The sequence below is a fragment of the Gopherus flavomarginatus genome, chromosome 5 (genome assembly GCF_025201925.1).
Source record: "Gopherus flavomarginatus isolate rGopFla2 chromosome 5, rGopFla2.mat.asm, whole genome shotgun sequence".
Classification (NCBI taxonomy): Eukaryota; Metazoa; Chordata; order Testudines; family Testudinidae; genus Gopherus; species Gopherus flavomarginatus.
In genome coordinates this window covers 159656517-159681987 of record NC_066621.1, presented here as the reverse complement: position 1 = coordinate 159681987, position 25471 = coordinate 159656517, and positions in this window count along the sequence as shown.

Here is a 25471-nt window from a genome sequence, read left to right as displayed (position 1 = left end):
GCCACAGACAGCAGAGTCTGCAGTGTCGTGTTTGGTGGGCGATACCCATATCCTTTCCATCAGTCGTACCCTCCTCTCACACAACTGCAGAGGCCAGCAGCCCTTTCTCAGCAGGATCCATCACATGCAGCATCCCAGTGGGCTGCCTCTTTCCCTCTCCTGTTCCAAGCCTATTTTACATCGCATGGGGAATTGTGTGATGCTGTGGAAACTGCCACGACGCCGGAATTCTCGGTTTCAGCAAATGACAACCTTGTACCACAACCTAGACAGATTGACTGATGATGACGGTGTGTTGTACCTGGAGGCCGAACACTGCAGTCCCCTATACCTGGGACCGACAGGAGAAGCTGTGGCCCTTCTTTGCCGAACGGGTAGACAGAAATGTCAAATGAAGAACAAGGGCTGTGAGTTTCCCAGTGGGTGGAGAGTGCTGAGCATATTTCAACACAGCTGTAATCTCAGTAATAAATAAAGTGCTCTCTACGCCGCCTGTCCATTCACCACCTGTCCCTTCATTTCTAGGCCTTGGTTCCCATATACAGAGCTTCCAGTGGGCCAGGGCATGTCTACTCGCAGACCACCATCAGAATGCTGCATGCAGCAGTTTGTTCAGAACAAAGTTCACCACACTTGGAGAAAGGTGTTGACGAAGTGAGAGGGGTGCCCAGCTCTGGATCCCTGCTCCAGAAGCTCAGGAGAAGCACATTTCCCCTCCTTGGTGTTGTATCTCACAGCATGCAAGCAGAGGCGGTAAATAAAAACACGCAGTGCTCTTGCTGGGAGGTTGCACCATAACTCTACTTTATTTCTTAGAATTCACAACACACCCAAACCCCAACACCAGAGAGATAAAGCAGCGTGGGCTGCAGGGACGTGCTGGCCATCACTTCCCGCAGCTCCCATTGGCCAGGAATGACGAACCACAGCCACTGGGAGCTGCGGGGGGCTGCGCCTGCAGACGGTCAAGGTCAGCAAAATGTCTCGTGGCCCGCAATCCAATTACCCTGATGGGCCGCATGCGGCCTGCGGGCTTCAGGTTGTCCACCACTGTTGTAGAGCACCATAGCCTGCAACAACCCCTCTGCATTTAAAGTGATAGCTCTACAATTTTAACACAGTTTTTTCCATACACCACACAGTGTAAGAGGCAAATGTTTGCAATGATGGTTCCAGCCCAGAGGCAGCAGTGATATGGCCATTGAGCTATCTTATTGCAGCAGATATCTCAAACTATGGAACGAGCATCTCAGCAGAGAATATGGTCCCATCGGGGAGGGCTACAGTGTAAAATGGTTTGTATTTGGATACTATTAACACTAATCAAATTAGGCAGATGCCGATATGTAACTGAGGCAATATTCACATGAAGTAACTGGTACAAGACTGAGAATCAGTTCCTTCCTTGAGACTTTAACCTCAGCTCTAGAAGTGACCAGATGTGGGTTTTGAGAACAAGAGCTTATCTTAAACAATGTTATGGTTATTAACCATGGGTGAGGATTTCCAAAACCAAATCCTCCATTTAAGGAAATAAATTGGGAGGCAGAGAAATAAACACTATGCTAGGCACAGTTTTGTTTATGGATTAGCAAACATGCATTTAAGTTGAGGACAATTAGCAACCCAGCAAACACTCTGCCCCAGAGTCGTAGAACATTTGTGGATAGGAATTATTTGAATGGGTAGCAACTGATTTTTGTTTTCCTGCACTGTTGGGTAGTGAGTGATCTAACTCTTACCTTTTATTAACCTCTCTCTGCAGTGCCAGCCTAATGAAACAAAACGAATGCAGTGAATGACGAAAACAAAAGACTCAGTCGCTCAAATCACAGTGCTCCAAAGTCTTTCAGCAAGGTCAACTTATTTCAAGCTACACTAGCTGACGATACTGGATGTGATTAGAGGGGAAAAACAAAGAAGCACTCTACAGTATGCACTGGATTCTTAAAATTATTATATCATGGGATCTAAGTACAGATCATTGGATAAGCAAGGATGGTAATTATTAGGTGTAATTATTAAAGGACATTGAAAGTATCCTATGCTCATAACAATTAATACTTGTTCTGGGGATTATGATGGCTAGACATTGATGTTGCTGCTAATTTACTGTACTTGTTATTTTTAGAAACTAACCGGAAAATATCATAGAACTAAGGTGAGTGATTTGCATTTGATTTTGACTGAGGAACTTAGGCAATAAAAGAGAATGAGGACATCGCTGAGTTTTACCAGGTACATATATCAGAGTGTAACTGGCCTAACCACATAAGGATAACAGAATAATTATAAATCCTGGAAACTACTTTATAATTAGACAGTAGTGCAAAACGTTAGTGTAAGACAAATATGCAGCCTCTTCAGCTTGATTAAAAAAGCAAAGAGAGGTTCAAATACGGAAGACCAATAAAATAGGTAATTAACATTTGGTTACATGATAATTGCTGTACACTTACATGGTAAGTGCTCACAGTGGAATTATGTATACTGAGTTATTAGACATGCTGCTACCCTGGGACTTATAAAATAAGAAGGGATGTGAATGCATGATACCAAAAACAGGAACTCTATCCTTCACCACAGCCTATAGCAAACTACCTTTTAGTTCTTAGTCACCTATTTTTTATTGCTTCCTTTTATCTAGATTCTCTCTTATGTGCCTTTGTTCGCCGTGCAGACCAGTTTTAAAAAGGGAGTTTTCAGAGAAGATAGGCACAATTGTAGCAGTCTTTCAAACAAAGGCACATTCATTTTAATAGCTTCTGCTCAGTTTTGTGTAGAGTTTAGCAGCCGTTAAGAAGAAATTTCAACACATACTTGAAGTTTTGCCAGAATGGCCAGAAAGACATTTCTATTTTTTCAATCCCATGAGAAGCTTGTGATTCCATCCCTTATGCACCACACAAAAGCTTTAAAAATATTTTACCCTTGTTGTTGTAGTGCTATCTAAAGGCCCCAGTCACAATCCCATTGTTCTAGGTACTACACGTACAAATGGAGACAACTTCTGCCCCAGAGATCTTACCAGCGAGGATTTAGCCAATATGCAACAAGAGAATAATCAAAGAAATTGGGAACAGGTCAGGAGCATGAGGAAACAGTAGGTCCAGGCATGTGTGCCTAGCTGATGGATATCATTAGTCAACCTGTGGAACTCCTTGCCAGAGGATGTTGTGAAGGCCAAGACTATAACAGGGTTCCAAAAAGAACTAGATAAGTTCATGGAAGATAGGTCTATCAATGGCTATTAGCAGGATGAGCAGGGATGGTGTCCCTAGCCTCTGTTTGCCAGAAGCTGGGAATGGGCAACAGGGGATGGATCACTTGATGATTCCCTGTTCTGTTCCTTCCCTTTGTGACACCTGGCATTGGCCACTGTCGTAAGACAGGAGATTGGGCTAGATGGACCTTTGGTCTGACCCAGCATGGCTGTTCTTATGTACCAGAATAACCAATGTCCACTGATCCTGCTGTCTGACATCGCTGCAGAAGTTGGTTTTGCAAAAGGGATTTCAAATAAGTTGAGGTGGGGCCTGCCCCATGCACAGACACAGGGGGAAGCAGGAAGGTGCTTGGGGAGAAGCAGACTAGTGGTTGAAAAAGACTGTTTCCTTAGCAGAGCAAAGGCAGAGGTCAGATTGCCTGGAGAGATTTTTAGCACAATGGTCTCCCTTTGGTCAACCCTGGAAATGAGGCACTTGCTGTTGGCCAACGATTTAGTGGTCTGCTGCCGTACATGGGTGCTTAATACCCTGCCACCTGAAGAGCTTCACTTGAACTGAAGGAAGAGGTGATTATAGGGCTCGAGTCTCTGCCAGGGAACAGAGCATCAGGGAACCCTTAGTTCAGCCTTTCTGCATGGTTGTCGTGATTCAGGCTGTCAAGATTCTGTGACAAAGACAGGATGAAATATGGACTTTAGCCTACCACTCTTTTCACCTATCAGTGAGTCCCGACCACTTCCTCTCCCTCAGGGTGAAAACACAGACTCTGCTCAGCAAGTCTGCTTAGCTGTTAACTGCGGCAGCTCCTTCTGCAGGCACAGAGGTCATCAGAGCAGTCTCTTTGCAAGTAGAGAAGAGAGAGCGGAGTTTGAATTGAAGCCACATTTGAAGAAGGGGAGAAAAAAGATGGGAACTAAAGCAAGTAATATTGAAAATAAACCAAGCACACAGTGTTATTTTGCCACTGCCGATGAGGGCAGCATGAGAAGCCAGCCACATGGGGAAAGGCCAATTGCTGCTTGGTGAAACCCAGAGGCAGTTGTTACTCACTCTCAGTTCCCCCTGTTCCACAAACAAACTAGAGGAAAAGGCTCCTTGGGCACCCAGACAACAGTGTGTGCTACCTTTCCCAGCACAGAATCTGACAGGTCAGTTGAATAAACAAGGAAGCCACTTTCTCATGGGCCTGATCAAAAGCCCGCTGAACTCACAAGAGCCTTTCCCTTGACTTCTGTGGGCTCTGGAGGAGGCCCTAAACTAGGGACTTTGTTATGCTGATATAAGCTTGCAAACCCTTTCCTCTCCAGTGACTTTGGGCTCAAGGACTGACTGTCTGATCAGCCTGCCTTCATTTTGCTCTAGGCTATGAGCTGTGCCAGTCTTCCCACATTACAGTGGGATCAGAGAGTAAATGAGCAACTAAAGTCCAGTTCCTATTTGCAAGCCTCTTAGAATGAGCAAGAATCATTTCCAGCTCACTGCAGCACTAGCTCTACTTCACTATAATTGAAGTTTCCTTTAGCTGCACATATCAAGTTTGCCAGGTTTCCACCACCTAGTGAAATTTTAACTCCCCATGAAAGAAGCGCTCAGTGATTTTTAAACAGAAGAGAAAATCCCACAAAACTCCAGGGCTGAGGTGATGAATAAGTGCTTGGCTGCAGTATCAGCACATACAGCATGACTCTAAGAACCTTTTCTGCCAGCTGGCAAAGGACACTCCCAACACACTTGCTAGAATATTTGGACAAGCAGCATCTCGTAAGGTATTAAAACTGGAGACATGCTTGCTGTGAATATCAGCTCGTTCAATCATTTCCCACTATTGAGGCTGGCTAGAAACACCTTACCAAGCTCTGCATTCCTACAGGCCCTTCAGAAATTGTTCCAGAGCTGGTCTCTGGGCAAAGCCAGTGCGTTGCCAGGTCCCATAACATCTGCGCCACTACAAGTGGCTGTGCCCTTCGAGGGAATGATTCCATCCGAACTTGGGCCTGTGTGCCTACAATGTTAGCCACAGCCGATCCAAAATGGCTGCCTTCATCTCTGGGTAGGAACTTGCCCACTCGTCACTTACTGCCATGTGCCTCACCCAGCAGGAATGGTGCTATGGGGGCTGCCCAAGTCAACTCTTTCCAGTCTGCTGCCTCTGCCACCCAGTCAAAGGTCCGGAGAAAGGCCACGGGGTCATCTTGTGGTCCCAGCTCTGCCAGACCTGGAGCCAACTGACCAACTGGGTTCTGAGATGTGGTGTGACCCAACCGCCTCTGTATCCATTCCTGCTGGTTGGAGTGGATCTCCTGCCACCATTGCTGAACCGTAAACAGGGCCTGGCAGAAGTTCACTGATTGTTACCTGCAAGGCAAGGCTGAGACTTGCAAAGTCTCAAGGAGTTTGTTGGTGAGTGGACAGGCTGGCGTGGCAGGTGTCATTAGATGTTGGGCTGTGTGTGTGTCCTCTCTCTGTGCGCCATCCCAGCTCTGCGCAGACAGCAGGCACAGCAGACCTTGAGTGGACCGTCCAATGGCCACAGACTCGGGTTATAGCGAAGGCACTTGGTCAGGTTTAGTGTCAATGAAGCACTGTCCAAATGCCCTGGCTCAACGGTTACAGATACACTAACACGTGCCTGCCTGTTGCAATGGACTAGCTCAGTTAGTGGTAGGACCTTCCACTATCCCCTAGGCCAGCCAAAGACTCTCCCTCTGAGATACCTCCTTAGACACTGATACAAACAAGTTACGTGTCACCCCTCTGACATGATCAGATGTGGCTCGTGCTACCCTTTGATGTGGCTAGTGCTACCACCCATCACCTTGTACACGTTGGTTCAGTCAAAACATCTCTATCCATCGCATTGTCATTCTGACCTAACCTTTAAGATAGGTTGTCGTGTTCTGTTACCTTTGGGGGGAAGGGGGTGTTTGTACCAGACTTGGTATTGGGGTGTTCTGCTACCACCTTTCTGGACCGTGTCTGCATGAGTGTCCTATGCCTAGTGCTCCCCAGGAATTTGTGTGGTTTTGCAATGCCAGCCCTGTTCTTTCCAGATTCTGTGAGCAGGGCTGCCTCTTGCTCACCACCTGACTTTGCTTTATATCAGCAAAGCTTGACCACTACCTTGGCCTAGGCCTCAGGCCTCATACCAGGCCCCAGGGCTCTGATACAAAGGTTTATATCTCAGGCTCTCTTCCTACTAGAGCAGGGAGCTTTCACACGGTTTAAGCTCCAGCAACATTCTCTCTTGCTGAGGCAGAGACATAGCACTGGGGGTCACATTTCTGAGCTCCCTGAGGAGAACCAGCCTCACTCAAGGTTTCAGCAGCACACAGTTTGATTTGTAAAAGCCCAATCAGTTGCTGACTGACTCACATTCCGTGTACTGAATGTATTGGACATTTGTTATGAGAAAGAAGTACTGTGTGACAGTCAGCATCTAGCAGGGACTGAACTAAGAGGCTCCAGAGCTGAAAGCATGAGTTTCTACAGCTTCAGCTAAAGGGCCCAGCTCTGCAACCGAGGGCTGAAAGATTCCCTAGCAAACAAACACCAGCAGAGGCTCTTCACCTGCACATCTGCCAATGTGATATATGCCATCATGTGCCAGCAGTGCCCCTCTGCCATGTACATTGGCCACACCCGACAGTCTCTATGCAAAAGAATAAATGGACACAAATCAGACGTCAAGAATTATAACATTAAAAAACCAGTCAGAGAACACTTCATTCTCCCTGGTCACTCAATCACAGACCTCAAAGTCGCAATACTCCAATAAAAAAACTTCAAAAACATACTCCAACAAAAACCTGCAGAATTGGAATTAATTTGCAAACTGGGCTCCATTAAATTAGGTTTGAATAAAGACTGACTGGATGGGTCATTACACAAAGTAAAGAAAACACTATTTCCCCATGCTAATTTTTCCCCTACTGTTACCCACACCTTGTCAACTGTTGGAAATGGGCCATCCTGATTATCACCACAAAAGTTTTTTTTCTCCTGCTGATTATAGCCCACCTTAACTGATTATTCTCATTATAGTTAATATGGCAACACCCATTTTTTCATGTCCTCTGTGTATATCTATCTTCCTACTGTATTTTCCACTGCATGCATCCGATGAAGTGGGTTTTAGCCCATGAAAGCTTATGCTCAAATACATTTGTTAGTCTCTAAGGTGCCACAAGGACTCCTGTTCTTTTTGCTGATACAGACTAACATGGCTACCACTCTGAAACCTGATTCATATCCTCTGTGGATCAGACACAGGGTAGAATGCATGATGCACAGTGAAAATGGGTTACGCGGGCAAGGAGGAAGTGATCAGCAGAAGTCAGCTTCTCTGACTTAAGAAGACAGATAGGAGCACGTGACCCCCTCTCTTTGCACCTCTCCAGTAGCTCCTCCTTCTCCACCACATCAAACACTTGCTTTTATGTTTAAAGCCTCCATGAGCTATCCCTGGCCAACCTCTCTTCTCATTCCCTAAGGAGACGTGGCCTCTGCTAACAATACCAGACTCAGCTTGTCAAGTTAGAAAATGAGAACCTTTTGTGTTTTCTCCCTTGCTGCCTCATATGAATGGGAGGAGTGTCCCATAGCCCACCCTCCCCATCCTTACATTGTCCCCCAGTCTCTCTCCTCAGAGCTCATCTCTGGCACGATACCTACAAAATATGAGAACATCTAGGCAGCTGGTGTGCTGGGACCACTGCTCATTACACACATCAGTACTGCCTCCTCTTAGCTCGTGCTCCCCACGGCGGTCTGTGTGTAGTCATATGTTTTGCAGAGCTCCTAAAACAAAACCCAGATGGCAGCACAGACAGTGTTTCAGTGATAATTACTCTGACATGTCCCTAGCCTCCAGTGCTTGCTCCTTTCCTGCAAGGGCCTGGGGGAGGAGAAGCCCCAGTAACTTGTCTGTTTTCAATATCACAGAACCAGGGGGAAATTTTAAAAGATCTCACACATCACCCCACCACAATGTCACGTAATTAAAGGTAATGAGGCACTCTCTTTAGCAACCCAGCTGCAGTCCATTTGCCCCACATATGCCTCTTTGGGAGCCAGTTGTTTTATTCTTGTTCATCAACCCCACGGTGGTTCTGTAGTTGTGTGAATATCCCAATAATAAAGGTGTCTGGTCTCACCATTCACGGCATCCCGGGTGACACTAGGAACAATGGGTGGGTGCGGTCTGACAGGCCACTCATTACCAAAGCTTTGCCACTAAAGGGGAGTGTGATGGGCCAAGCCTTTTCTGGCTCCTGCCTGGGCATTCTCAGTATCTTTCCTGTCCAAAGTCTGTTGCCCTTTGGGAACCCTATGCCAGTCTCTCCAGATTCACAGGTAAGGAGCCCTTCCAATTAAGCAGACAGTGAGTCTCTGAGATTTCCTGTAAGAGACTCTGCAGTGGTCTGGCTGGTTTATGGTGATTAGCTCTGGCTATCCCTTTGGTCCATGTTTGTCTTCAATCCCTCCCTGCAACCATCGGCTTGTGCTGGGTCCGACAAGTGTTTATCGGTGCTGGAGGCAATGGGCAATGTTGCACCTCCAGTGGCAGAAAGGGAAATCCAGCGTTTGTGAAAGGAGTGTCAGGGGAGACCAAGGAAGTGTGTGGGGGGTTGGGATTTAGGAGCGGGGAGACTGACACTAGTGCAGAGTAAGGAGGCCGAAGCGCCGAAGGGAGAGACTGCCAGTTGTGATGCTGCAGTCACAGCCAGCAGGAGGGGAATCGACTTACCAGAGCAGAGAGGGAAGGCAGCTGAAAGATGGTGGGCAAATGGGCTGAGAGCTGGTTGGGGAGCAGGATGTAGGTGGTGTTTGGGGGCAGTGGCTGCCCTGGCACGGCAGAGCTGGAGAAGGGCTGTAACTTATTTCAGCACTACAGAGCCCACCCCACAGGCTGCTCTCATTCACCTCTCATAGCCTGTTGTGTGGGCTCTGGAGAGGGGAAAGCTGCCACGAGTTCCAACGGCCTTTCCTGTGAGCAACGTGTGCAGCATACGAGGGGAAGGAACAGGGGCAGCAGTAGTCTTGTCCCACTCCCCTCTAGCACCCTGCAGCAGAATCACAGTGGAGTGACACCAACCTCCCCAGGCAGCACGACTCTCAAAATGAGGTCATGTAATTCAATACGCACCCGTCACATACATTGATTGCTCCCTCCAGAACTACCCGCCTGCGAGCTGTACTCCCACTGCAATGTGGGTGACTCCAGGCCTTGGCCTTCCACTCCCAAGACTAGAAGTGTCCTGATGGCAACATCATGCTCAGCCTCTGAGTGGGGGAGATAAGGCCCTGCCCTGCTGCGCAGCAAAGCCTCCAGCAGAACAAGGATCAGCTCTGATGAGCTCTGAAGGGCATTTTAGTTCTTGTTCCTCAGCCAGCGAGAGTTACCACCAAGAGTTATCACCAAGCCACCGCTTGGGAGTTAAGGAGAGAGCAGGGAGTGAAACACTGCAAGACATACTGCAGATTAGAAACCCTTCCCTGGCGCTCCACCCCGAATACAGAGTTACAGGCTTTAATTACAAATTCTGAACAAGGCCAATGAAAGGAGCATGCAGGGTCGGACAATTAGAGTAGTTTTTTGACTTACTGCTATTGGAGTTCGCTAAAGGCTTATACTCAGTGCAGCATCTTTCTGTTGGAGGACAGGGGAACAGTTTGAATTATATTGTCACTGCGGGATACGCAGCATTTTTGCAGGAGAGCTCAAGATGAAAGAAAGAAATGAGGTTATTTACATTTATCATTGTTGACACCAAGGGCCACACTGACTGTTCTTTTCTAGGCAGGTTTGGTTGCTACAAAATTCAAACTACCCCACTAAACGAAGAAAGTCACAGGGCTGACTGGTCACATCCTGAAAAACAATCCATCCCTATGGCATACTGTCCAGCCCCATCAAGGAGCCATCTGGTCATAGCTTCCATGTAGACAGAGGGGATGAAAAATGCCTAATCTACAAACAACTAATTTTGGGCTGGGGGAGTTAGTCCAGCAGGTAGCTTCATCAAGGAAAGAATAGACCCCCTGATTTGTGTAAAGTCACTGAAATATCATTGAGAACAACTATATCCTGCCTCGCTTTATCATCAGTTAAATCAGGAAACTTTCTATAACCCATTGCAGCTTTCAGGCACATCATGATGGAGTTCATGTCATTGGAACAGAGAGAGCCAAGTTGTGGGAGGCACAGTGTGCAGTGAATTTAGGGGTGCTCGATACTCCTCAAGGTTTGGCCCACATAGAAGTGATGGAGCAAGCTGCTATGCCCTGGCTAGGAAAAGCAAAGCTCTAGAGTTGCTGGCTCTGCATTTGACTTCATAGCTGAAATCCTGAGTTTATTAAGGCCAATGAGATTTTTGCCACTGAGTAGAGTGATGCCAGGATTTCACCCTCTGTGTTCGGCGTCACGTGGGTGCTGAATGAATATGTCTTACACTAATGGTGGCATTGGCTGTGGTGTGACAACCCTACAGCTCAGTCAGATTCACACTGGCACACCCATTGGGCTTGGGTATTACAGCACATGGCTACTGTCAAGGTTCCTTCCCCACTCTGAACTTTAGGGTACAGATGTGGGGACCTGCATGGACACTAAGCTTAATTACTAGCTTAGATCTGGTATCGCCGCCACCACCCCCAAGTACCACCTTTTTCCCTGGATAGTCTTGAGGGACTTCACCAATTCCCTGGTGAACACAGATCCAAACCCCTTGGATCTGAAAACAAGGAGAAATTAACCATCTCCCTCCCTTTCTCCCACCAACTCCTGGTGGATCCAGATCGAACTCCCTTGGATCTAAAAAACAAGGGAAAAAAATCAATCAGGTATTAAGAAAAAGGCTTTTAATTAAAGAAAAGAAAGGTAAAAGAAAACCCTCTGGGAGAGATTAGCATACCAGCTACTCTCACAGACAACAGATTTAAAACGCAGAGGATGTTCTCCTGGCCACAAATTTAGTTACACAAAAAAATATCCAAATACCTAATTTTGATAATTCCCTAATGATACCAAGACAAGTTACAAAATAAATAAAAATAAACCTATTTATCCCTTTCTAAAACTTACTACTCTGATAAGAGGCTGGTTCCTTGATCTTTTCACTCCGGCTAAAACTGAAACTCTCAACAAAGGAAAAACTTCCCTCCTTCCTTTTGAAACATTTTGTTGCCCCATTGGTTCCTCTGGTCAGGTGTTAGCTAGGCTAGGGGAACTTTTTAACCCTTTACAGGTAAAAGATGCATTAACCCTTAACCATCTGTTTATGACACGCCCCCTAAATCTCAGACAGTGTGGAACCACACTGGCGGTGATTTCTTCCTAGAACTTTAGAACAAACAAATTAATAAAACACATGCACCTTTAAATATACTACTACTTATGTAAAACTACAAGATTTTTCACATTCCAAGGACAATTTAACCAGTCAACTCTGGGAAACTTTCACGGGAGAGTGCATCAGCTACTTTGTTAGAAGCTCCTGAAATGTGTTGAATTTCAAAATCAAAATCTTGGAGAGCTAAACTCCATCAAAGAAGTTTCTTGTTGTTTCCCTTGTCAGTATGAAGCCACTTTAGTGCAGCATGGTCAGTTTGTAGCTGGAAACGCCATCCCCAAATGTATGGGCGTAGCTTTTCCAGGGCATAAACAATGGCGTAGCATTCTTTTTCACTGATTGACCAGTGGCTTTCCCTCTCAGACAGTTTCTTGCTGAGAAACACGACAGGATGAAATTCTTGATCCAGTCCTTCCTGCATTAAAACTGCTCCTACCCCACGCTCAGACGCATCTGTGGTTACTAGGAATGGTTTGTCAAAGTCTGGGGCCCTTAGCACAGGGTCAGACATGAGTGTTGCCTTAAGCTGGTTAAAGGCCTTCTGGCACTCATCAGTCCACTTAATTGCATTTGGCTGTGTCTTTCTGGTCAGGTCTGTTAGTGGAGTAGCGATTTGACTGTGGTGTGGTACAAATCGCCTGTAGTACCCGGCCAAGCCTAAGAAGGATTGGATCTGTTTCTTTGACTTTGGGACAGGCCACTTTTGGATAGCATCCATCTTGGCCTGTAGCGGATTTATCGTTCCTTGACCCACCTAGTGTCCAAGGTAAGTCACTCTGTTTTGGCCTATTTGACACTTGTTAGCCTTAACAGTTAGTTCTGCCTGCCTGGTGTGCTCGAAGACTTTTTCCAGGTACTCCATTTTTTTTGCCCATGAATCAGAAAACATGGCCACATCATCGAGGTTGGCAACTGCCGGTTCTCCCAATCCTGCTAGGAGACCATCTACAAATCTTTGGAAGGTGGCAGGTGTATTTTGCAGCCCGAAGGGAAGCACATTAAATTCATACACCCCTGCATGGGTGATGAAGGCTGACCTTTCCTTGGCGGGTTCATCCAGTGGTACTTGCCAGTACCCCTTGGTTAAGTTTAATGTAGAGATGAACTGAGCACGTCCCAATTTCTCCAATAGCTCATTGATGTGTGGCATTGGATAGTTGTCGGGATGAGTTACAGCATTTAGCTTACGGTAGTCCATGCAAAAGCATATTTCCCCATCTGGTTTGGGAACTAGAATCATGGGAGATGACCATGCACTGTTAGAGGGGCGGATTATACCCATCTGTAGCATGTTTTGGATCTCCCATTCTATAGCAGCTTGGGTATGAGGAGACACCCAGTAGGGTGGGGTTCTAATTGGGTGACCATTACCTGTGTCAATGGAGTGGTATGCCCGTTCAGTCCGTCCTGGGGTGGCTGAGAACATTGGTGCGAAGCTAGTGCACAGCTCCTTGATCTGTTGCCGCTGCAGATGTTCCAGGGTTGTGACGAGGTTCCATGCCACCGTTACTTTTTCCTTCGTAATAGACACCTTCAGGCCACTCAGCGTCATTTCCTCCCTGGGCTGTAAACTGACAAACCTTTAATTCTCTGGAATAAAAGGGCTTTAGAGAATTAACATGGTAAACTTTAGGCTTTAGGGTTGAGGTGGGGAATGCTTTGAGATAGTTAACAGCTCCCAGGTGCTCTTGGACCATGAATGGCCCTTCCCATGACGCATCCATCTTATGGACCTGTTGCGCCTTCAAGACCATAAACTGGTCCCCTACTTTGAAGGAACGCTCTCTGGTATGTTTATCATTCCAGGCCTTTTGCTCTTTCTGAGCATCCTTTAGGTTTTCTTTAGCAAGGGCTAAAGAGTGTCGGAGGGTGCTTCGTAGGTTGATTATAACGTCTAGAATGTTAGTTCCTGGAGAAGGCATAAACCCCTCCCATTGCTGCTTCACCAACTGTAATGGCCCCTTAACCTCGTGGCCATACACAAGTTCGAATGGTGAAAACCCCAAACTGGGATGTGGTACAGCCCTGTAGGCAAAAAGCAACTGCTGCAACACTAGGTCCCAATCATTGGAGTGTTCATTGATGAATTTACGTATCATGGCCCCAAAAGTTCCATTAAACCTCTCCACCAGGCCATTGGTTTGATGGTGGTAAAGGGTGGCAACCAAGTGATTAACCCCATGAGCTTCCCACAGATTTTTCATGGTCCCTGCCAGGAAATTAGTTCCCGAATCTGTAAGGATGTCAGAGGGCCAACCAACCCTGGCAAAAATGTCTGCTAAGGCCTGGCACACAGTTTTAGCCCTGGTGTTGCTTAGAGCTACTGCTTCCGGCCCTCGGGTAGCAAAATCCATGAAAGTCAGTATGTACTGCTTTTCTCTGGGGGTCTTTTTTGGGAGAGGACCCAGAATATCCACAGCTACTCGCTGAAATGGGACCTCAATTATGGGGAGTACCTGGAGAGGGGCTTTGACCTGGTCTTGGGGCTTTCCCACTCGTTGGCACATCTCACAAGACTGGACATAATTAGCAATGTCCTTGCCCATTCCCTCCCAGTGGAAAGACTTCCCCAACAGGTCCTCGGTTCTGTTCACCCTGGAATGACCACTGGGATGATCATGGGATAAGCTCAAGAGCTTTACCCGGTACTTAATTGGAACTACCAACTGTCTTTGAGGACACTAGTCTTCCTGGTGTCCACCAGAAAGAGTCTCCTTGTATAAAAGTCCTTGTTCTACAACAAACCGAGATCGGTTAAAAGAGCTGAGAGGCGGTGGGGTGCTCTGTGCCACCGCCCAAGCTTTCTGAAGGCTGTCATCTGCTTCCTGCTCGTCTGAAATTGTTCCCTTGAAGCTGGAGACACCAGTTCTTCCTCAGACTGTGGACTTGGGCTTGGTCCCTCTGGAAGCGATGTAGGTGATGGGGTTGTTTTCGTTGATAGTGCACCAGCGGAGAGCGGTTCACAATGTGATATTTCAGCCTCTGGCTGAGCCTCTGGGGTAGGGTTGTCTGCCAGTTCAGGCCCACTGGTGCTATCTGGCGTTGGAGTTGTAGAGGGGTTTGCAAGAGCTGGAGTCAGTGCTGGCAATGGTTCTGGTGCTGGTTGCTTTGCCAGTTCCGGTTCTGAGACTAGATTCAGTACGGCTGTAGCATTCATGGGTAGAAGATCTGGTTCCACCACCTCTGTCTGGGTCTCTGGTAACACAGACGGGGTCCTGGTGGACGGTTCAGGAACAGGGATGGGTGTGGAAGCTTGCTTGGCCTGGCTGCATGTGACCATTCTCACCCTCTTGGCCAGCTTCACATGGTTGGCCAAGTCTTCCCCCAGTAGCATAAGGATGGGATAATTGTCATAGACTGCAAAATTCCACATTCTTGACCAGCCCTTGTACTGGACAGGCAACTCAGCTGTAGGCAAGTTTAAAGATTTGACATGAATGAGTGAATTGTCACTTGAGCCCCTGGATTGATGAATTTGGGGTCCACTAAGGATTGGTGGATAGCTGACACTTGTGCCCCAGTGTCTCTCCACGCGATAACCTTCTTTCAGCCCACTCTCAAGGTTTCCCTTCACTCCGAGGGTATTTGAGAGGCATCTGGGCCTGGGGATCTTTGGTGTGATTGTGGTGTAATGAACTGTAATCGGTTGGGGTTTTTGAGGCAGTGGGTCTTTATGTGTCCCAGTTCATTACATTTAAAACATCACCCAGCTGATTGGTCACTGGGCCGAGGTGGGATGCTGGAGACTGGTGAGGTGGGACAATAAGGTGTCTGTGGCTTTCCTTGGGTTGTAGGTGGGGCCTTGGGTTTCCCCCAGTGATAGTTTTTAGTTTTGGTTTGCCCCCTCTGATATTCGCTCCAACTGCTAGTAGTTTTTTTCTTTTCTGCCACTTCCACCCATTTGGCTCCAATCTCCCTCGGTTACAGGCCCCATTCTGATTCTGGCCTTGGTTTGAAAAAGTTTACAATCGTTCATGTGTTCCTTAGGCATTTCAGCCGCCACCTCTGCTAAGGGTGCATTGAGCTGTGGCCTCAGCTCTATCATGTACTGGTCTGTAGAGATGCTGTACCCAAGGCAGGCCCTTTCGAAATTTTCTAAGAAGGCCTCAGTATCATCACCTGCCTTGTAGGTGGGGAATTTTACAGGATAGGAAGCAGTACCTGGAGAAGGGTTGTTAGGCTTGGCTGGTACATCCTGCTTAGCCCTTGCTAATTCCAGTTCATGCTTTCTCTCTCTTTCCCTCTCCTCCATCTTTTTTTGTCTCACCTCCATCTCTTTTTCTCTTGCCTCCATCTCTTTTTGTTTCTCTTCCATAGCTCTTCTGTGGGCAGCCTCAGCCCTCGCCATATGTCTGTCATGTTCCTTTTGGCTCTCCTCAGCCTGGAGTTTGGCTAATTCCAGCTGCTGTTGTATGTTTTTTTTCTTTGCCTGACATTTTCCCCCTGGTCTACCTTAGCTATCTGAGGGGGGAGGGGGGGCGGGGGAAACAGCTTGGAATCTTTGGTTACTGTAATGTGACTCTTTAGAAAAAAAGAAGTAAAACAGATTTTTGTGACTTGCCTTGGCAATGTTAATGACCCTCCAGTGATCACAGCTGGAGCTTCCCTTCTAATAAAAAGCCCTCTGTTAGAATCTCTTAGGGTATCTCTCCTTCACTGCTTCCCCAGCATCTCAAAGGAGGAAAAAAAATCTGGCTTTTGGTTCCTAAAAAATCCCTCACCGCTGCTCACCATGTCAAGGTTCCTTCCCTACTCTGAACTTTAGGGTACAGATGTGAGGTACCTGCATGAGAAGCTCTAAGCTCAATCACCAGCTTAGATCTGGTCTGACTGCCACCACTCATAAGCACTACTTTCCTTCCCTGGGTAGCCTTGAGAGACTTCGCCAATTTCCTGGTGAACACAGATCCAAACCCCTTGGAACTTAAAACAAAGAGAAATTAACCATCCCCGCTCCTTTCTCCCACCAGCTCCTGGTGGATCCAGATCCAACCCCCTTGGATCTAAAAACAAGGAAAAATCAATCAAGTATTAAGAAAAAGGGTTTTAATTAAAGAAAAGAAAGGTAAAAGAAAACCCTCTGGGAGAGATTAGCATACCAGCTACTCTCACAGACAGCAGATTCCAAACACAGAGGATGTGAACTTCTTCTTCTTGTGCTGTTGGTGGGAGGGACCTGTGTATCAGTGCGCTGTTCAGCGTTGTCCTGAAAGTATTCTTTAAGTCGGAGATGGCGAAAGTAGGCTTCCAGATCGCCGCAGAACTGTATCATGTTGGTGGGCGTGGCAGGGCAGAAAGAGAGTCCCCGAGATAGCCCAGAAGAAAAGTCTGTCCTGAGTGTGTAGTCCACATGGACTCTTCCTGAGGGTCGAAATGACAGTCTGGACCTATAAACTGAATGCTACCGCTGACGTGCACAGGCAGAAATTGTGGAAAAACAACATCGCTTGCCTCATAACCTAAGTCATCCACAGCCTTAGAAACCACCCTGACATTATCATCAAAGAGGCTGATAAAGGAGGTGCTGTTGTCATCATGAACAGGTCTGACTACCAAAAGGGGGTCGCCAGACAAGTCTCCAATATCAAATTCTACAGGCCACTTCCCTCAGATCCCACTGAGGAATACACTAAGAAACTGCACCATCTGCTCAGGACACTCCCTACACTAACACAGGAACAAATCAACATACCCTTAGAGCTCCAACCAGGGTTATTCTATCTACTACCCAAGATCCACAAACCCGGAAATCCTGGACGCCCCATCATCTCCGGCATTGGCACTCTCACTGAAGGACTGTCTGGATATGTGGACTCTCTACTCAGATCCTATGCCACCAGCACTCCCAGCAATCTCCGTGACACCACTGATTTCATGAGGAAACTACAATGCATTGGTGACCTTCCAGAAAACACCATCCTAGCCACCATGGACGTAGAGGCTCTCTACACAAACATCCCACACACAGATGGAATACAAGCTGTCAGGAACAGTATCCTTGATGATGCCACAGCACAACTGGCTGCTGAGCTCTGTGCCTTTATCCTCACACACAACTATTTCAATTTTGATGACAATATATATCTCCAGATCAGTGGCACCGCTATGGGCACCCGCATAGCCCCACAATATGCCAATATTTTTATGGCCGACCTGGAACAACCCTTCTTCAGCTCTCGTCCACTCATGCCCCTGCTCTACCTACGCTACATTGATGACATCTTCATCATCTGGACCCATGGGAAGGAGTCTCTGGAAAAATTCCACCACGATTTCAACAGCTTCCACCCCACCATCAACCTCAGCCTGGACCAATCTACACGGGAGGTCCACTTACTGGACACCACGGTGCAAATAAGTGATGGTCACTTTAACACTACCCTATACCGAAAACCTACTGACTGCTATGCCGACCTTCATGCCTCCAGCTTCCTTCCTGGGGACATCACACGATCCGTTGTCTACAGCCAAGCACTGAGGTACAACCACATCTGCTCTAACCCCTCAGACAGAGACCAACACCTACAAAATCTCCACCAAACATTCTCAAAACTACAATACCCGCACAAGGAAATAAGGAAACAGATCAACAGAGCCAGACGTGTATCCAGAAGCCTCCTACTGCAAGACAAACCCAAGAAAGAAACCAACAGGACTCCACTGGCCATCACATACAGTCCCCAGCTAAAACCCCTCCAACGCATCATCAGGGATCTACAACCCATCCTGGACAATGATCCCACACTTTTACAGGCCTTGGGTGGCAGGCCAGTCCTCGCCCACAGACAACATGCCAACCAGAAACATATTCTCACCAGTAACTGCACACTGCACCATAGTAACTCCAGCTCAGGAACCAATCCATGCAACAAACCTCGATGCCAACTCTGCCACATATCTACACCAGCGATACCATCACAGGACCTAACAGAGAAGCCACACCATCACTAGTTCATTCACCTGCACATCCACCAATGTAATATGCGCCATCATATGCCAGCAATGCCCCTCTGCTATGTACATCGGCCAAACTGGACAGTCTCTACAGAAAAGGATAAATGGACACAAATCAGATATTAGGAATGGCAATATACAAAAACCTGTAGGAGAACACTTCAGCCTCCCTGGCCACACTATAGCAGACCTTAAGGTGGCCATCCTGCAGCAAAAAAACTTCAGGACCAGACTTCAAAGAGAAACTGCTGAGCTTCAGTTCATCTGCAAATTTGACACCATCAGCTCAGGATTAAACAAAGACTGCGAATGGCTTGCCAACTACGAAACCAGTTTCTCCTCCCTTAGTTTTCACACCTCAGCTGCTAGAAGAGGGCCTCATCCTCCCTGATTGAACTAACCTTGTTATCTCTAGCTTGCTTGCATATATATACCTGTCCCTGGAAATTTCCAGTACATGCATCTGATGAAGTGGGTATTCACCCACGAAAGCTCATGCTCCAAAACATCTGTTAGTCTACAAGGTGCCACAGGATTCTTTGCTGCTTTTACTGATCCAGACTAACACAGCTACCCCTCTCATAAAGGAAATAAACATAAACCTATTTATCCCTTTCTAAAACTTAGTACTCTGATAAGAGGCTGGTTCCTTGATCTTTTCACTCCGGCTGAAACTGAAACTCTCAACAAAGGAAAAATTTCCCTCCTTCTTTTTGAAACATCTTGTTCCCCCATTGGTTCCTCTGGTCAGGTGTTAGCTAGGCTAGGGGAACTTTCTAACCCTTTACAGGTAAAAGAGTCATTAACCCTTAACCATCTGTTTATGACACCTACAATATTACATACAAAACAGGCAATTTTTTATTTAATGCCAAGAATCAGATTTAGGCCAACAAAAGCAAAATGAAGGCAGAGGAAAAGTTACCACTTGGTTTTCACCTTACCTGGTTATGTTTACTTCTTGCAAGGACCTTATACATCCTTATATGGCAGATGTGATACAATGACTTGGCCTATTGGAGTGACGATTCGATGACTAGAGAGTCCTAATGATGTGGTTTGATTTCATTTGGATGTTAATGTTCATATTCAGAATGTCCTACTAAGCACTGACATACATCTTGAAATGTAAACAAACTTCTTTAAAAGACAGATAGAAACAGGAATATATATTTCCTGGATTGTTTTTAAATTCTACCTTTCTCTTCCATATCAACAGAGCCCAAGGTAACCCATAGGAAGCAAGGGAAAAATAGCATTGAAACTTTGATGCATTAAAGGCTCAAGTAATCTCATACTCAGGTCCCTAAAGACCAATACCAGAGTTACCAAAAAGGCTAAGAAAGAATATTTCACTATGACCTGAAAATAAAAACAAGCCCCTTAAAGAAAAGAATGGTCTAATATCTAACATCTAATATGCTAGTCATTTTTTAAGAGAATGAAGCCTGTCTAAATCATCACCCAGTGAACTCTTTTAATTCAATGTTTCTCATTTCTGAGAAACTGACTTCAACAAAAACATTTTGCAACATCTAAAATAAAAAATCCCACACACACATTGTTCCCTTGTCAGACCACCGCTGGGAACATTCCCTCTAGAACAACTTTAGCACAGGCACATTGGGATTTAAGACCCCTAGTCCTTTGTTCTAAGGCCTAGACAATTGGTGCTACTTTTGTTAGTGCATGAATCCATCCCTCTTTTCATAAAGTATTTAAACTTTTCTGTATCACAAAAACTTAATTGAGCAAAATTCAATTTTGGCCTCAATATTTTTCTCTGAATGCATTCAATTTTAATGGTATAAAGATAAAAATTTGGAGAGAGAAACAGTAAATGTGACAAGAGAGCTGGAGGGTGTGATAACCCAACTGAACAGATCTTAGACTCTCTGAGTAATGGTGTCATGGATTGTCATTGAGGACTGTGGATAGTTTCTATTTAAACTACCTCTACAGTGGATGATTCATTGATTTCAAGGCCAGAAGGGAACATTGTGATCATCTTGTCTGACCTCCCGTATAGCACAGGCTATAGAACTTCCCTAAAATCATTCCTAGGGTTTATCTTTTAGAAAAAAAAATACAGTCTTGATTTCAAAGTTGACAGGCATGGAGAATCCACTACGGTCCCTTGTAAATTGTTCCAATGGTTAATTACTCTCATAGTTAAAAATGTACACCTTATTTCCAGTCTGAATTTGTCCAGCTTCAACTTCCAGCCACTGGATTGTGTTCCTATCTACGTCTGCTAGACTGAAGAGCTGTTGCCAAATATTTGTTCCTCATGGAGGTACTTACAGATTAATCAAGTCACATCTTAACCTTCTCTTGGTTAAGAGAAATAGATTGAGCTCATTGAGCCTATCACTAGGAGGCAGGTTTTCTGATCCTTTTTTCATTCTTGTGGCTCTTCTGAGCCCTCTCCAAAGGAAAAAGTCAGCAGCTGAGATATTTGCATAACAAGAATTTGTCACTCAGCTCATTACCACACTAGGGACCTGATCATAGGCACATAGGACAGAGGACTGGAAAGGGACCTCCTGGGACATCAGCCCAGTCCCTGCTATCACAGGCAACTGCATCACAATCCCGCCCATCCATTTATAAAGCTAGTTAGGTTGTTTGCCCTCATTTCTGCTATGGGAAGGCTGGTCTTGCAGTGAGCAGACCCTGCATCAATGCAGAGCTCCATGGCAGTCAGCTGAGCTTCATGTAGTGATGGGCTCTGACCAAGCATCATTCAGTTCAGGATCAGGGCCATTGGCTTAACCTAATGGACCATTGGGCTTGATTCTCAGTTAGAATATGGCTCCTTTATACCACTCTGGCTGTGCAAAAAGGCCTGGATGTAAGTGACAATTGGGCCCTCTGGCTTCATAATCTTAAGCCCTGTTTCTTTGTGCTCACACTTTTTGTTGTGGCCACTTACTGTCTCTCTTCTTATACTCAAACCGCAGGCCTGACGGGTCTCTGTTCTGTGTGTTTGTACAGGGCCTAGCACCATGGGACCATGCCACATGCCTGGGCCCTCAGGTATTAGTATAACACAAAGTCTGTAGGATCCGGGGCTTAGTTTGTTACATGGAAGACAAAACAGCATCCTTGTTTGAATGAAAACACCACATACATTTACCTCCAACTGCTGACTGAAATGCAATTCTCATAGACATGCTGGCTTGGTGCTGAAGGGCACGTTCACAGGGTTTCTCCATCCCGTAACCTCACCCGACACTTCTGCAATTCTAATTGGCTGTGGGTCCCTGCTTGGCCTCTAAGTACACAGGTATGTGCATTTGCTATAAATACCTCAGCCTACAGCCATAGAGTTTGTTTAGTTCCTTCCCCACAGCCCCAAAACAGGAAGCAACCTATCTGCCATTCCTTAACTCCTGCTTTCTTACACCAGAATGTTCTTACAAATCAGCTCTCATCAGTACATGAAAGTGATGGTTAATTAGCAAGGCTCACAGATCTAGTTCCATATGCTTTGTTTCAGCCTGGGTTTCTAGGTAGAGTTATCTAATTCTTTTCCACTTGATAGAACACATCCTAATTTGGGATCTACATTCAGAGCTCAGCTGAGCTGGCTTTTTGCTAATAAATTACTGCCCTTTCACATTTCTTCCTTTTAAAAATAGAATTTTATGAACCCATTTTGATATTTAAAATTTGTGCAGCATCCAATTAACTGTTTTGCATACTCGCCCACTGTCAGACATGACATGTTACAAGTAATCTATTGGCTATCAAGAAGAGGACACTTGGAAAAAAGAGGTGGGCAGAGCTACAACCCTTCTGGATGAGCAGAGAAAAATTTGGCTGCCAGGAAGAAGGATTTACAAGTCTACGACTACACCCCATTTCATACATTTACAGATATGGCTATTCAAGGACACAGAGGCACCGTGGATGAAATCACATCTCATTTCCTTGGACAATGGAAAATTGACCATGTCACAATGTGAGCATGTAATGAATCTTTGGAATGAAATAAGTAAACAAGCAAAACTTTCAGGTGATCAAGGACCCTGTGAATCCCTGTGAAATTGGATATGGTTTAAATGCAGGCATGAAGAGCAGGAGGGTAATGTGTCTGCAGTCCAGGATTAGGTGGTGTATCCTAGGGCACTGCATTTTTGAAGGATCAAAAGTATTGACAGTGATAAACAACATCACTGATTTACAGTATACGCAAGCAAGCTGCTTTTCAAAAGCACTGCCTGAGAAGGGAAAACTAGAGAGGATTGAAACAGCTCCAGACCGTTGCCTCTGTTAAGATGTGACTGGTTGGTATGATGATGGCTTTGATGTTGGGAAAACATGACAGCAGTAATTTAAGTGCCTATTTCCAGCTCGCCTTGCAAGGGCTCTGCACACTGAAGAGATGCAGCAAATGGTACAGCCATTCCGAATGGTGATCTGGGTATCCACGGAACTTCTCAAGCCACTGACCAACCTGGACTGGTCTTTCGTTTTGCCTGCAAGGTTCCTTCTGGGCTTGGTGAAGTCATGCGCTCTCACAATGGCCCCACATGTCCCAGGAGCTGATCTGCATGACTACAAAGCATTTCCCTCACAACAGGGAGAGAATGCACAGCGAGATGGTTCGCTCTGAGGAGAGCAGACAGGTGTGCTGGAAGGAACCAACAGTCATCACTGCATAAGAAAAGCTAGGTGTTTGGAACAACCTAGTCAATATAAGGTCCCTGTATCACCGAATTCACCAAGGGGAGCTCTGTGTGATTTAAACAAGCCTCTCTATATAGTGTATGAATAATGAACATTAGGAACTGAATTCTTCACTCCCATGAAACCACATTAAAATGAGATCATCAGCTCTCACTGACAGGATCAAGGGGGGACGTATAGAATCAGGCTTCACACCAGGACTAAGTGTTTTGACATCTCTCCAATTAGCTTTTCCTCCCAGTGTTTCTCCCTCCATTTACATCCAACCCATTTCTTTCTCTCTAATTGGGACCATCCATCTCTCCTCCTTGGTACCTCCTCTTCCTCCCTGTTTGAGTACAGTAAACGATAGCTTTCTCTTCCTCTGTGTTCAGAGTAGCATGTTACAGATCTCTTCCCATGGAGAGCTCCCCTAGGTACTTTGGGAACTGGAACACTATGGGGGATGGAGAGAGGTGGGGGCATCCCTGCTGGCGGGAAAGACACTTGCTGTGTGTGTGTGTGTGGATGGAATCTTCTATTTTCATTTTCTTTGAGGAACATGAAGTTTTTCCACTTGCTGTGGCCCAGGCAGTACAAGGAAGTCACTCAGGCTACTGCTCACGTGGGTCCACAGTCCTGGATCATCTAGACTTAAGGAACTAAACTCCACAGCAGCTGTTTCTTGTGCCTCCACCACACTCTTCTGATCTACACTTTTCTTCAGGAATGTGCATGGTTACATCCACTTGAGATGGAGATATGGATGCTGCAGTAGCTGCCAGGTCACCTGCACTCTGACTAACTGGAAGATCAGGCATCTCCTCACCACTCCCATCCTCACTGGGGCTGGAAGGCTCACAGGGAACATTTGTGTCTGTGTATCTCAGAAGAGCTCCTTCCTGCTTAGACAGAAAAGCTTCCTTTGCTTTCTTTCTTTTTCTGAATGCTGCCCCAGAGGGGCGTTTTCTTCTTTCACTCATGACTGCTGTTCTGTGCCAGCTATAGTGGCTCTCAACACTCAATTGAAGGGGACAAATAAGCAGGCTGGTAGCAGGCCTGAGTGAGGGAAGATATCAGCATCTTAAGGGCCTAACTCGATCCTACTACTTCCGTTGACTGCCTGTTCTCCTCAAGTGGGTTCAGGGAAGCAGCAGGAAACAGGAAGCTCCATGAAAAGCCGGTGTTAATCAGTTCAGGCTCCTGGGGGTGCTAGGGAACATAAGAACATAAGAACGGCCGTACCGGGTCAGACCAAAGGTTCATCCAGCCCAGTATCCTGTTTGCCAACAATGGCCAATGCCAGGTGCCCCACAGGGAGTGAACCTAACAGGTAAAGGTCAAGTGATCTCTCTCCTGCCATCCATCTCCACCCTCTGATGAACAGAGGCTAGAGACACCATTCTTTACCCATCCCGGCTAATAGCCATTTATGGACTTAACCTCCATGAATTTATCACGTTCTCTTTTAAGCCCTGTTACACTCCTAGCCTTCACAACCTCCTCAGGCGAGGAGTTCCACAAGTTGACTGTGCGCTGCATGCAGAAGAACTTCCTTTTATTTATTTTAAATCTGCTGCCCATTAATTTCATTGGGTGACCCCTAGTTCTTGTATTATGGGAACAAGTAAATAACTTTTCCTTATCCACTTTCTCCACACCACTCATGATTTTACAGACCTCTATCATATCCCCCCTTAGTCTCTTTTCCAAGCTGAGAAGTCCTAGCCTCTTTAATCTCTCCTCATATGGGACCTGCTCTAACCTCCTAATCATTTTAGTTGCCCTTTTCTGAACCTTTTCTAGTACTAGAATTTCTTTTTTGAGGTGATGAGACCACATCTGTGCACAGTATTCAAGGTGTGGGCATACCATGGATTTATATAAGGGTAATAATATATTCTCCATCTTATTTGTTATCCCCTTTTTAATGATTCCTAACATCCTGTTTGCTTTTTTGATCTCCTCTGCACACTGCGTGGACATCTTCAGAGAACTGTCCACGATGACGCCAAGATCTTTTTCCTGACTCATTGTAGCTAAATTAGCCCCCATCATATTGTAGGTACAGTTGGGGTTATTTTTTCCCCCAATGTGCATTACTTTACATTTATCCACATTAAATTTCATTTGCCATTTTATTGCCCAATTTGTGAGATCTTTTTGAAGTTCATCACAGTCTGCTTTGGTCTTAACTATCTTGAACAGTTTAGTATCATCTGCAGACTTTGCCATCTCACTTTTTACCCCTTTCTCCAGATCCTT